Here is a 12,308-nt window from a genome sequence, read left to right as displayed (position 1 = left end):
ATCATTTTCAATAAACATTCTCTTATTCTCAAATTGACTGAGATGAGAGTATTTAACAATTTAGCTTTGATATACTTATATACAAGAAAAGTCAAATCCTATATTACTTAAGAGATAGGAACTTAATTATGTTCCAAACCTAAAAAAAGTCTGACCGTCTAACCCTTTTTAAATTACTCGGCTATTGCTAATATAGACAGAAAGCTTGTATTATCGTTACCAACAAAACCTTTTAGGAAAGTAAGCAACAGCGTACCTAACCTTATAAATCTATATATATATATATATATATATATATATAGAGTTAGGCTGGGGTGCTATGGATAGCATAGTGGCCTCCCGTGCTACGGCTCAATATTCAAGTTTTCAAAATCCAAACGGTCGATCCGAACCGTTCATTTTGTTCTCCATATTAATATGTGTTTGGAGACCAAATTTTACATTTTTTGAAAATTTTTTACTATTTTTTTAGCTAGGTAGAAAATCACTTGATCTAAAAAATTCTGCACCATTAAGATATTTGATTTTCTACCTATTTAAAAAAATAGTAAAAAATTTTCAAAAAATGTAAAATTTGGTCTCCGAACACATATTAATATGGAGAACAAGATGAACGGTTCGGATCGACCGTTTGGATTTTGAAAACTTGAATATTGAGCCGTAGCACGGGAGGCCACTATGCTATCCATAGCACCCCAGCCTAACTCTATATATATATATATATATATATATATATATATGGGCCTGTCTAAATTGCTGCTGGCAGCATTTCAGCAGAGGTGCTGCCGGGGCTATATTTAGCCGTGTGATGTCCAAACAACAAATCCAAACTGTTAGATGTTTAATCTATATTATAATATACTTGGAGACCAAATTTTACATTTTATGGAATTTTTTTACTATATATTAAGCTGGTTTGAAAACCACTGATTTCAGTAAATTTCTGCAGCATTGAAATCAGCGGTTTTCAAACCAGCTTAATATATAGTAAAAAAATTCCAAAAAATGTAAAATTTGGTCTCCAAGTAGATTATAATATAGATTAAACATCTAACGGTTTGGATTTGTTGTTTGGACATCAAAAAATAAAAAAAAATAGCGGCAGCACTGCCAGCAGAAATGCTGCCGGTAGCAAATTAGCCACAGCCTATATATATATATATTGCAAGCATCTCTGAAAGTATATATAGCAACCCAAAAAAATACAATCGTTTTCAATAAATAGTCTCTTATATATTTACAATCATCCCTAAAAGTATATATATGTGTTGGTGCCTCCTCGATTAGTAGATCCCCAAGAGCCCTTGTTGGTTAACCAGGTCTGCAACTACAAATCTCCGATGGCATGTTGTCGGCTAACAGCCCATACCTGTATATGGTGCAAATGTTTTTAAAGCAGTTGTTAATACAGGAACTGCTGGTTCACTGCACCAAGCTCATCTAGATGAGATAGACTAGCTTAGTTAGTTAGTGATTGATTGTAATAAAGGAATGCTGTTAGGCGGTTAGACTGATAGTTAGATAGTTAGACATTTGGTTAGTGTCTTAATACACAACCTATATAAACAGCTATTGTACTCTATTCAATAATCAATAAAGATCAATTTCTCTCAAGTCTTGAAATCTTTCATTTACCAGTACATGGTTTTATGGTATCAGAGCACTCCACTCTAATCTCTCTATCTCAGTAAGACACAATGTCTACTGACGAATCCCCTGTATCCGATGTCATCCCTCCATCTTCTACACACACCGAACCAGTTACTCACATCACCATACCAGTTTCAATCAAGCTTGATCGAAACAATTATCTGACCTGGAAGTCGCAGATAGAGCCCATAGTTGATGGTTTTGATCTCACGGATCATCTCGATGAGAATTTCAAGGTTCCAGATCAGAAAGTTCAAGATGGCAATCAGTTGGTTGAGAATCCAATTTTTCGCAGATGGCGCAAGCAAGATAGGCTGTTACTAGGGTGGCTCAGATCAACAATCACCGGCAATATCTTATCTCAGTATGTTGCGTGTCAGACCTCTTCTTCCCTCTGGAGCTCATTACAGCGTGTATACTCGGCCGTCTCTTCAGCGAGAATAATGGAACTTAGGCGAATGCTTCAATCCACCACACGAGGGGGGCTTCCGTGCAATGAATATTTTGAGAAGATGCGAAATGTCGCTGATCAACTAGAGGCAGCCGGAGAGCCAGTTGCGGAGGCGGATTTGGTTCGCTATATCCTGAATGGATTAGGAGCAGAGTTCAATTCGTTTGTGGTAGCCATCACCACCCGAGAAAAATCTATCTCCATCTCTGATCTTCATGCCTTCTTGCTTACTCATGAGAAGCTGATCGAAACTCAACAAGGTTTATCTAATCTCTCTAATTCTTCTCTTCCTTCTTCTCAAAATCCCTCAGCTTACTACTCTAACCCCCGCCCGAGATCGGGTCCGCCTAGACCTGGTTACAATCAGCGATCTTCTAATGGAGGTTCACGCTTCAATTCCCCAAACCGACCTCATTATACCCATACCAGGCCGAATTACAGGCCCAATGCACAGCTCACTGCTCCTATTCTCTCTAACCCTCCTCACAGGCCTAACCAAGCTGTAGTGCAGCCCAATAATTCTCAAACCAAGCCATATAATCCTGACAGGGCTGAGATATGTCAACTATGCTCCAAAAGAGGTCACATTGCAAAAAACTGCTGGTACATAGCTGATTACGTGCCACAACAAAATCAAGCTACCTTTCAGTCACATCTTGCTCACACCACACAGCCACCAGCTCAAGCTCTTGCGGCTCAACATGCCAATCCTTACTCAGGTCCCGAATGGTTTCTTGACTCGGGCGCCACTCATCATGTGACTAATAATCTCAATTCTCTCTCTTCTTACATGCCATATGAGGGTTTTGACACCCTTCATATTGGTAATGGCACCGGTATGGAAATTCAACACATCGGTTCTACTCAATTAAAATTCTCTAATTATTCATTTTTGTTGCGAGATGTTTTGCATGTCCCATCTTTTACAAAAAATCTCTTGAGTCTCTCTAAGCTCTTACGAGATAATGACATTTTAATTGAGTTTGGTTCTATTTTTTGTGAGATAAAGGAGCGCCGCACTTTGAGGACTATCCTTCAAGTTCGGCTTCTTAATGGTCTCTACATGGTTTCACCCTCCTTTTCTTCACCTCAAGCTTGCTTTGGAGAGCGGGTTTCGGCCGACCTATGGCACACTAGGCTTGGGCATCCTTCCTCATCCACTACTTTGAAGTTTTTACATGAGCATAGTTTACCTTGTATCTCGAATAAAATTTCCTTATGCCATCATTGTTGTGAGGCTAAGGCGCATAAACTCCCTTTTTCTCCTTCTTCTTCTACTTCTTCTTCTCCCCTTGAACTTGTTCACTCGGATGTTTGGGGACCCGCACCCGTTGTATCTCATAATGGATTTCGGTATTTTGTGATTTTTGTGGATGATTTTACCCGTTATGTTTGGATTTATTTTCTACATTCTAAAGATGAGGTTGTGAACGTATTTTCTTCTTTTAAATCTCAAGTTGAAAATTTACTCTCACATTCTATCAAAACGCTTCGTACGGATGGTGGTGCCGAATATTTTCAATTATCCCGGCTTTTTCCCTCCATTGTTCATCAAAAAACATGCCCATACACACCACAACAAAACGGTGTATCCGAACGAAAGCATCGGCATATTATTGAACTTGCCTTAGCCGTCATGGCTCATGCTTCCTTTCCTACATCATATTGGGATGATATTTTCTCTAGCGTGGTTTATTTGATTAACCGACTTCCTTCATCCGACAATGCTCCTTCTCCTTTCTTTCGACTCTTCGGGAAAACACCCGATTACATGTTCTTACGGGTCTTGGGATGTCTATGCTTCCCGTACATAAGGCCCTATAATGATCACAAACTCCAACCCCGGTCTTTACCGTGTGTTTTTCTTGGATACTCACTTTGTCAAAAGGGATATAAATGCCTTCATTTAGATTCTAACAAAATTTTTATTTCCAGGCATGTAATCTTTGATGAAAATCTATTTCCCTTCAAGAAATTACAGCTCTCGGATGATTCTGCCTCTGATTATAATTGCTGGCTGCCTCTGCTATCCCCTATAGGCTCACTTTCCTCCAACCCGTCGGGTCCAGCTCCTGTTGTAGGGGATTCTGCTACCTCCAACCCTCCATTTTCCTCCAACCGTGCAGGTCCTCCAATGCTTGCATCGGATCTAAGCACCTTTCTCCCCTTGGTGCACCCTTCTTCCTCCAACCATGCGGGTCCAACCCCAGCTGCACCGAATCCAGACCCCTTCCATCTTTTGGACCATCCTTCCCCTGCTGCATCTGATCCGAACCCAGTCCACTTTAAATCTGGCGCCTCTACTATTTCTCAAACTCCTCTGGTTCCTGTTTCTTCTGTTTCCACTCATTCTATGACAACCAGAACTCGAGATCATACCAGAAAACCTCGGCTATTTCCTGATCACATTGCATTCACCACTCAGTCATTTCTTGAGACAGAACCTTCCACTTTTAATCAAGCACAAAAACATCCCCATTGGATCGCGGCAATGCAAAAAGAATACGATGCACTCATCTCTAATCACACTTGGGATCTTGTTCCATCAGACCCGAATCAGAATGTACTTGGGTGTAAATGGGTGTTTAAAATTAAACGCCATGCTAACGGGTCTATTGAGCGCTATAAAGCCCGTTTAGTAGCTAAGGGGTTCCATCAAGAGGAGGGAGTTGACTTTTTTGATACGTTTAGTCCGGTGGTTAGACCTACCACCATTCGAATTGTTTTAACTCTTGCCATCTCTCACGGTTGGTCACTTCGCCAATTAGATGTTCAAAACGCTTTTTTACATGGCGACCTTCATGAAACGGTGTTTATGGCACAACCACCCGGTTTCGTCGATCCTTCTTCTCCAAATCATGTGTGTCGATTATCTAAAGCGCTCTATGGCCTCAAACAATCCCCACGCGCTTGGTTTCACACGTTGAGTGCCGCTCTTCTTGCTCACGGCTTTCGTGCATCACATTATGACCCTTCTCTCTTTATTCTATCTTCTCATGACACTTTGATTGTTGTACTCGTGTATGTCGATGATATCATTATCACGGGTAACAACTCAAGTGTTGTTCACAACTTCATCTCAACCATTCAAAAAAAGTTTGCGCTCAAAGACCTTGGACCTTTACATTTTTTCCTTGGCATAGAGGTCTCCACTTCTTCTACTGGCATGCATCTATCTCAAACAAAATATGTCACAGATCTCTTGAGCCGTGCCAAAATGTCTCATGCCAACCCCTGCCCCTCTCCTATGGTTCCTAACTCTACACTTTCCTTGCATGACAGTGATCCTTTTGATGACCCACACTTGTACCGGTCCATAGTTGGAGCATTGCAATATGCGACCATTACCCGACCCGACATCTCTTATTCGGTGAACAAAGTATCCCAATTTATGCACTCCCCCACTACATCACATTGGGCTGCTGTAAAAAGGATTTTGCGGTACTTAAATGGCACAATTTCACATGGGTTATCTCTCAAACCGGCCTCCTCCTTCACCCTTCATGCCTACTCGGATGCGGATTGGGCCGGCTCTCCGGATGATAGAAAATCCACCTCGGGTTATTGTGTATATCTCGGGCCTAATCTCATTTCTTGGGGATCAAAAAAACAACCGACTGTGGCTCGGTCGAGTACTGAAGCCGAATATCGAAGTCTAGCCGTCACAAGTGCCGAAATTTCTTGGGTTCAATTTCTGCTATCTGAATTGAAAGTCTCCTTATCTTCTGCTCCCACGCTTTGGTGTGACAATATTGGGGCTTCTTTTCTAGCCTCCAATCCAATGTTTCATGCAAGGACAAAACATGTCGAGATTGATTTCCATTTTGTTCGTGAACGGGTAGCCAATAAAACCTTGCACATTCAGTTTCTCTCGACACGAGATCAAATCGCTGATATTCTCACCAAACCCCTTGCCGCACCTCATTTTCTGTCTCTCAAGTCCAAGCTTACAGTCACTGAGTTGCCTTCAGCTTGTAGGGGGGCTAATACAGGAACTGCTGGTTCACTGCACCAAGCTCATCTAGATGAGATAGACTAGCTTAGTTAGTTAGTGATTGATTGTAATAAAGGAATGCTGTTAGGCGGTTAGACTGATAGTTAGATAGTTAGACATTTGGTTAGTGTCTTAATACACAACCTATATAAACAGCTATTGTACTCTATTCAATAATCAATAAAGATCAATTTCTCTCAAGTCTTGAAATCTTTCATTTACCAGTACATGGTTTTAGTTGTTAAGTCCAAAGATACTAAACTTTTTACCTGAACAATGATCCACTTAATTAGTGCCATGACACTACAACACATTTGAGGGATATGCAATTGTTAAAAACAAAAATGTTAATTTTAGTTTGTATTATTTTGCCTTTTCATTTTGAAAATATTGATCAGTTGCCTTGTCAGACACTATATTTGACATCTCTCAGAGCATGTCCTTTTTTTTTCCTTTTTTTTCTTACTACATTTGGCATCTCTCAGAGCATGTCTCCTTTTTCCTTTTCTTTTTTTCTTATCAATCTAAATGAAGGAAGTGAAATAAAGTAAAAAGGATAAATCAAGAAGCATTCAAATTTTTCTCTAATTGCAAACAAGGAATAAGAGCAATAAGCGACCCCTTTTATATTGTATGTTGGGTTGTGTATTGCTCACAGTTGTTGCGGTATTTTAAAGTTCTCACATTTGTCTTCACCCAATTGATTATCAAAAAGAAGATAATAGAACTTAATATATCCTTGATTAAATTCGAACCAACCGAAATAGCTCTATTCATAAAATTTACAATCCAATCCGATTCGAACCTACTAAAAATTTAAAAAATAAATGATCCGAACTCGTGATTAATCGAATTCAAAAGTATCCAAACCTAAATAAATTCATAAATATTGAATATTCGAACAATTATACCAATTTGAATTAATATGAACCGAACAAAATTGTACACCTGATAAAATATATTCAAATTTAGTTGTGGAGTCCTTTTTAAAATATATTCAGATTTAGCTCTATTATGTGGCGTATCCTATATTATCCTATATTAGCCGATACGGTCTCAGATACGGCTCTGACTCGTCTGGACATGGATGGGGTCCTGATACAGCTCTGAATCAGTGTAATAAAATACGGTTCTATGCAGTGCATATAATGGATTAAAGTCGGGCAGGGCGGGCCGGGTATACCCGGGCAGGGGCAAGGGTATTGGTCGGGCACGGGTATCACGGGTAGACGGGTATCTCGGGTATTTTTTTCAAAAACCGTGCCCTGCCCGTCCTATACCCGTGCCCATGGTACTCTTGAGAGGTACGGCGGTCCGGGTAGGTCCGGTTTTTTTTTTCTTTTTCTTTTTTTTTTTCTGTTTTTTTTTTCTGTTTTTTTTTTCTGTTTTTTTTTTCCTTTTTTTTTTCCTTTTTTTTCCTTTTTTTTTCCTGTTATTTTTTTTTCTATTTTTTATGTTTTTTTTAACAGTGTCGTATAAATATTATTACGTGTTTATAATTCGACTTTTAAAATCTGAATAGTTCAATATCAAATAGTGTATATATATATATATAGAGGAGGGGTCCGATTACACTCTTTTTTGGTGACACCGAATTACACTCTTCATTTTCAAAGTTTTCAAAGTTCAAACAGTCGATCCAAACCGTTCAACTTGTTGGATATGTTAAAATGTGCTTGCAGATCAAATTTTACATTTTTTGGAATTTTTTTACTATTTATTAAGTATTTAACAAAATCGCTATATTTAGACTGTTGAATTTTTGTACCCATCTTAATAAATAGTAAAAAAAATCAGAAAAATATAAAATTTGATCTGCAAGCTCATTTTAATATATCCAACAAGTTGAACGGTTTGGATCAACTGTTTGGACTTTGTAAATATAGGGTGTAATCGGTGTCACAAAAAAAAAGGTGTAATCCGATCCCTCCTCATATATATATACATAAAATTATCAAGTCATATTTTTATAATTCCTACAAAAATAAAATTTGTAACTTACATATACAAATTATTCTTGCGAAAATTTGTATGTTTAATCGGCTAAGTACAATTGTATTTATTTATTTCTTTACACGAGTCATTTTATTTTATTGTCAAATTCTCTTTCTAATTATATAGTTTCATAATTTATTTATATCTCAAAATTTTTAGGTTACATTTTAAATTGATAATATATTTTCTAAACGTTCATTTTAAATTGATAATATATTTTATAAACGTTCATTTATTTTCAATTGGTACAAAAAAATATCCTAAATCAAGTACTTTAAAACAATAAAATATAAATAAAAAAAATTTAAATCAATTACTTTAAAAATAATTATGAATTATTTTAAAGCAATAGATTAAAAAATAAAAGTTACTTATTCAATAATAAAATTTCAACTTAAGATAAATAAATGGATTCTTAAATGGATGGATTTTAGTGGTAAAATTATATTCAATAATAAAATTTCAAACTTAAGATAAGTATATGTTAGTTTTATTTATTTATTTAGGATATATAATGATGTTTTTCATCAGTTTACTTATTAAAATGTAGATAGGAATGTCTATAAATGTATTAATGACTATTATTCTTAGTGTATGTGTGCCAATATATCTACTACTTGATGTACTTACAATTAAGATGTATCCTAATTATCTTTAATAAAATATAAAACAAAAAATTAGACTTGCAGGAAACAAAACGCATGTGTTAGTTTAAACCATGTATGACCAATATAATTGGGATATGTAACTAGGCAATTTGTCAATTTTCTCAAAGACATCATAACCATAGTTTAAGAAATAAGATTAATTAAGGTATCTAGTGCCATCAAAGACAGCATTCGATCCTTTCATTTTTTTTTTAATTGGATTAATAATGCAAGTATCAAAATTTTACACCATAACCATAATTTGAATTTACTTGTCTCTAGGAGTATAAAATTGAGTGAAAATATTTTGTAATCGTTTGACGGTATTTTTTAGATATATATTACTAAAATTATCCAAAAATATGTTAAAATTTATTTTTGACAAAAATAATATCATGTTGATATATAGTCCATGGACTTCATATTAAATAATTCAATTTTGTCCCAGATATATAGTACTTGATCAATAATTCTAAAATGTACTTCATCCAAACTTGTTAAAAAATAGTTGTGCACAAAGGTAAGGTTTTAAAACCTTAAATCATCTTTGAAATATACACTGAATTTCAAATTTGTAATCTTCAAAATAAAAATAATGCCTTAGAAAATTATACTAGACAAATTTATTTAAGTGAGCTCTTTAACAGCTTTTACAAAAATTTGGCCGTCTCATAATCAATTAGCGAATTTGTTCCTCTTAGCCTAAAAAATAAAAATAAAAAATTAGGAAGGATATTTGATTAAAATTTGCATTTCATTACGATTTATGCCATCAAAACATTCCTTGAACGTGTCAATTACGGTTGAAGATGCAAAGCTACCAAGTTTCAAACTAGCTACTTGATATAAAAGTTATAACATACTGTTTGGTTCAAAATCATTTCGAACAAATTTCATTATAATTTTTACAAGAAAAATTATTACTGCAAAGTATAAACATTTTAAAAAAATATTACACGAGTCATTTTATTTTATTTTCAAATTCTCATTCTAATTATATAGTTTCATAATTTATTTATATCTCGAAATTTTTAGTTTACATTTTAAATTGATAATATATTTTGTAAACGTTCATTTATTTTCAATAGGTTAAAAATAAATCTGAAAAACAGAAATTAAAAAACATAATTTAAAAAACATAATTTAAAAAATAGAAATTAAAAATAAAGTAGAGGGTTTTTTGAAAATTTTGAATTTCAAAATAAAGTGGGTCGGGTAGGGTACCCGGGTAGGGATAGGTAGGGTATACGGGCATGGGCACGGGTACGAGTACATGGGTACGGGCACAACGGACACGGGTATGGTCGGGTACAAATATAAGTCGGTCCGAGTATGATCGGATTTTTGCCCAAAAAAAATAGTGACCGGTCCATTTTTTACCCGTACCAATGTACCCGTTTACCCGTTTACCCGACCTATAGCCAAGCTCGGACATGAGTATCCCGAGCATAGAATACGGGCGGGCAGGATAGGATATACCCAACTGGGGTGTAATTAATCCACTAAGTGCATATGCAGTAAGCAACCACATAAATAATAATTATAAAAAATTATTATGCAGACTGCATATGCGGTCCTGAAAGCCAATGTTATAAAAATTTAAAAACATTCAAAACACATTAGAAAGGTTCTGAACCCGAATCCATAACCCATTAAGGCCCTGTTCGGCAGCAAGAGAGGAAAGAGAAAAGATATGGGTAACTTTTGAACTAAATTATACTATTCATGTGAAAAAAAAAAATTCAGTCTGAGTGAGAAAAGATATGCCAAAGGTGTCATGGAATTAATCGTGAGAGTCAATTCTCGGCACCGGTTTCATTCGCTTCAGTTACTTCTTTTTCCACTAACCACTTTAGTAAATGTTATTGCACCCAAAGAAAGCAAAAAGAGTAACGCAAACTGTCTAACATCATATAAGCCAAATTAGAGTTTCTATGGCTTACATATAAAAAATCTGTAAATATTAATTAATATAATTACATTGAGAAAAGGGAAAATCAAGGTTATTCCTTTACATTGGGTATCCGGTGGGTGGCTCTTCTATAAATGTCTAGCACTCTAATGGCGTCATTCCTTTGCATATCAGATAATAACTGTGTTAGTACAATATTACAAAACCTTTAGCAAAATATGTTAACAGTTAGAAAATTTTAAGCTACTCCATATGTTTAAGAAGAACCTTATTAACCAAATTTATTATGTCGTGACTAATTAATCTATATCTTCACTCTCAAGAGCAACCTGCCAAAAGAAACATACAATTAAATTATGAAAAAATATTTTAAGCTAAAGAAATGTACCGAATTAAAATAGATGACAGTAAGAAAACATTATCAAGATTACCAATACTTTCTTACAATTAGAGAACTCCTAAATTAAAAAAGGATGGAAAATAAAGAAAATCAACTTCATGAAGATTGGACCAATTAATATTTTCTTACAATAAGAAAACTCACAATTGTTAGTCCATGTTAAACTAAAACATTGTAGGATAGTACTGCTCCTTACAGATTATATGTATATGAAAAGAAACGGAAATAATATCAAAGACTTACAGTTTCTATGTAATTTCCAACTATATAATTAATAAGTAAACATTTACCACGCAATTAAGCAAGCAACATAGAAGTACTTGTAGGTTTGGCAGTTGATTAAGTAGTTCTATTATGTCAAGATTCTTCACTCTCTGCAAAACAAACATAAAAAGAAGTATACAGTATCAATTCACAACATATTGATAAGTACAGTACTAAAATCAGAAACTGCAAGTCTGCAACATAATTTGTATCTCATACCAATAAATCAATCTCATGTTGCAAATGTGTGCGAGAGTAGCAAAAATTAACTAACCTACTTCTGATGTGTTACTCCCTGGCAGAACAGAAAAGTAGTGATATTTTACCTATAAAATAATAAATTAAAAAAATATAAAATTTGGTCTGCAAGTACATTTTCATGTGGAGATCATACTCAACAGTTCAGATTGACCATTTCGACTTTGAAAACAGAGATATTGATCAATAGTACGGACCAATCTGTACTATGGATAGTACCATAGTCTCACTGATAAATATATTAATTAATTCTTACCGCAGATCACCAATCTCTTTTCTCTTATCAGGCTGGGAAGTTTTCAATCCTGATAAAGAGTAAACTTCAGATGTCTAGAGATTCTATTTCAGGGTTACTTGAGTGCAATGCCATCAATAGATTTCTGAACCGAAGTCATTTGATGATGCAAAAAAGGTGAAACAATGAATTACTTTTGTAGATTATGCAAGAGAAACTATAACTGACAAGGCATTGAATTCTAAAATTAAGCTGGTGTTGAATTTTGTAGATGTCATGTAGAAGAAGGAAAGTCGAGAAGGTGTTGGGTTTCTGATTGAGATGATTTCTAGAATGAGTGAGGTTAATGTTCTAAAAGATGTGAAGCTTTTCATCCAAGTATTGTTTTCATGAGGATTTTAAATAAGAGTGAATTTCATATGATTCATGTAAGCCTACATAATCATGAAATTAATATAATTTCATGGCAAATTTATCAGCAAATTGGTCTACCAGTATAGAA

At 35.2% G+C, this 12,308-nt stretch overlaps 1 long non-coding RNA gene across 1 annotated transcript; it reads right to left on the bottom strand.

Annotated features, from left to right (window-relative positions):
• Window positions 1–10,518: 10,518 nt before the first annotated feature.
• Window positions 10,519–11,856, bottom strand: LOC144552062 (uncharacterized). Its single transcript, XR_013510945.1, has 3 exons — window positions 11,588–11,856; window positions 11,340–11,423; window positions 10,519–10,978 (listed from the first exon to the last, which is right to left on the bottom strand). It is a non-coding gene; the product is annotated as an uncharacterized LOC144552062 (long non-coding RNA).
• Between the last annotated feature and the right edge of the window lie 452 nt (window positions 11,857–12,308).

This window comes from Carex rostrata, chromosome 3, assembly GCF_964058835.1.
Source record: "Carex rostrata chromosome 3, lpCarRost1.2, whole genome shotgun sequence".
In the NCBI taxonomy this organism is placed as follows: Eukaryota; Viridiplantae; Streptophyta; class Magnoliopsida; order Poales; family Cyperaceae; genus Carex; species Carex rostrata.
Note: the sequence above shows the minus strand (reverse complement) of the source record. Positions and strands in the feature narration are given on the sequence as shown.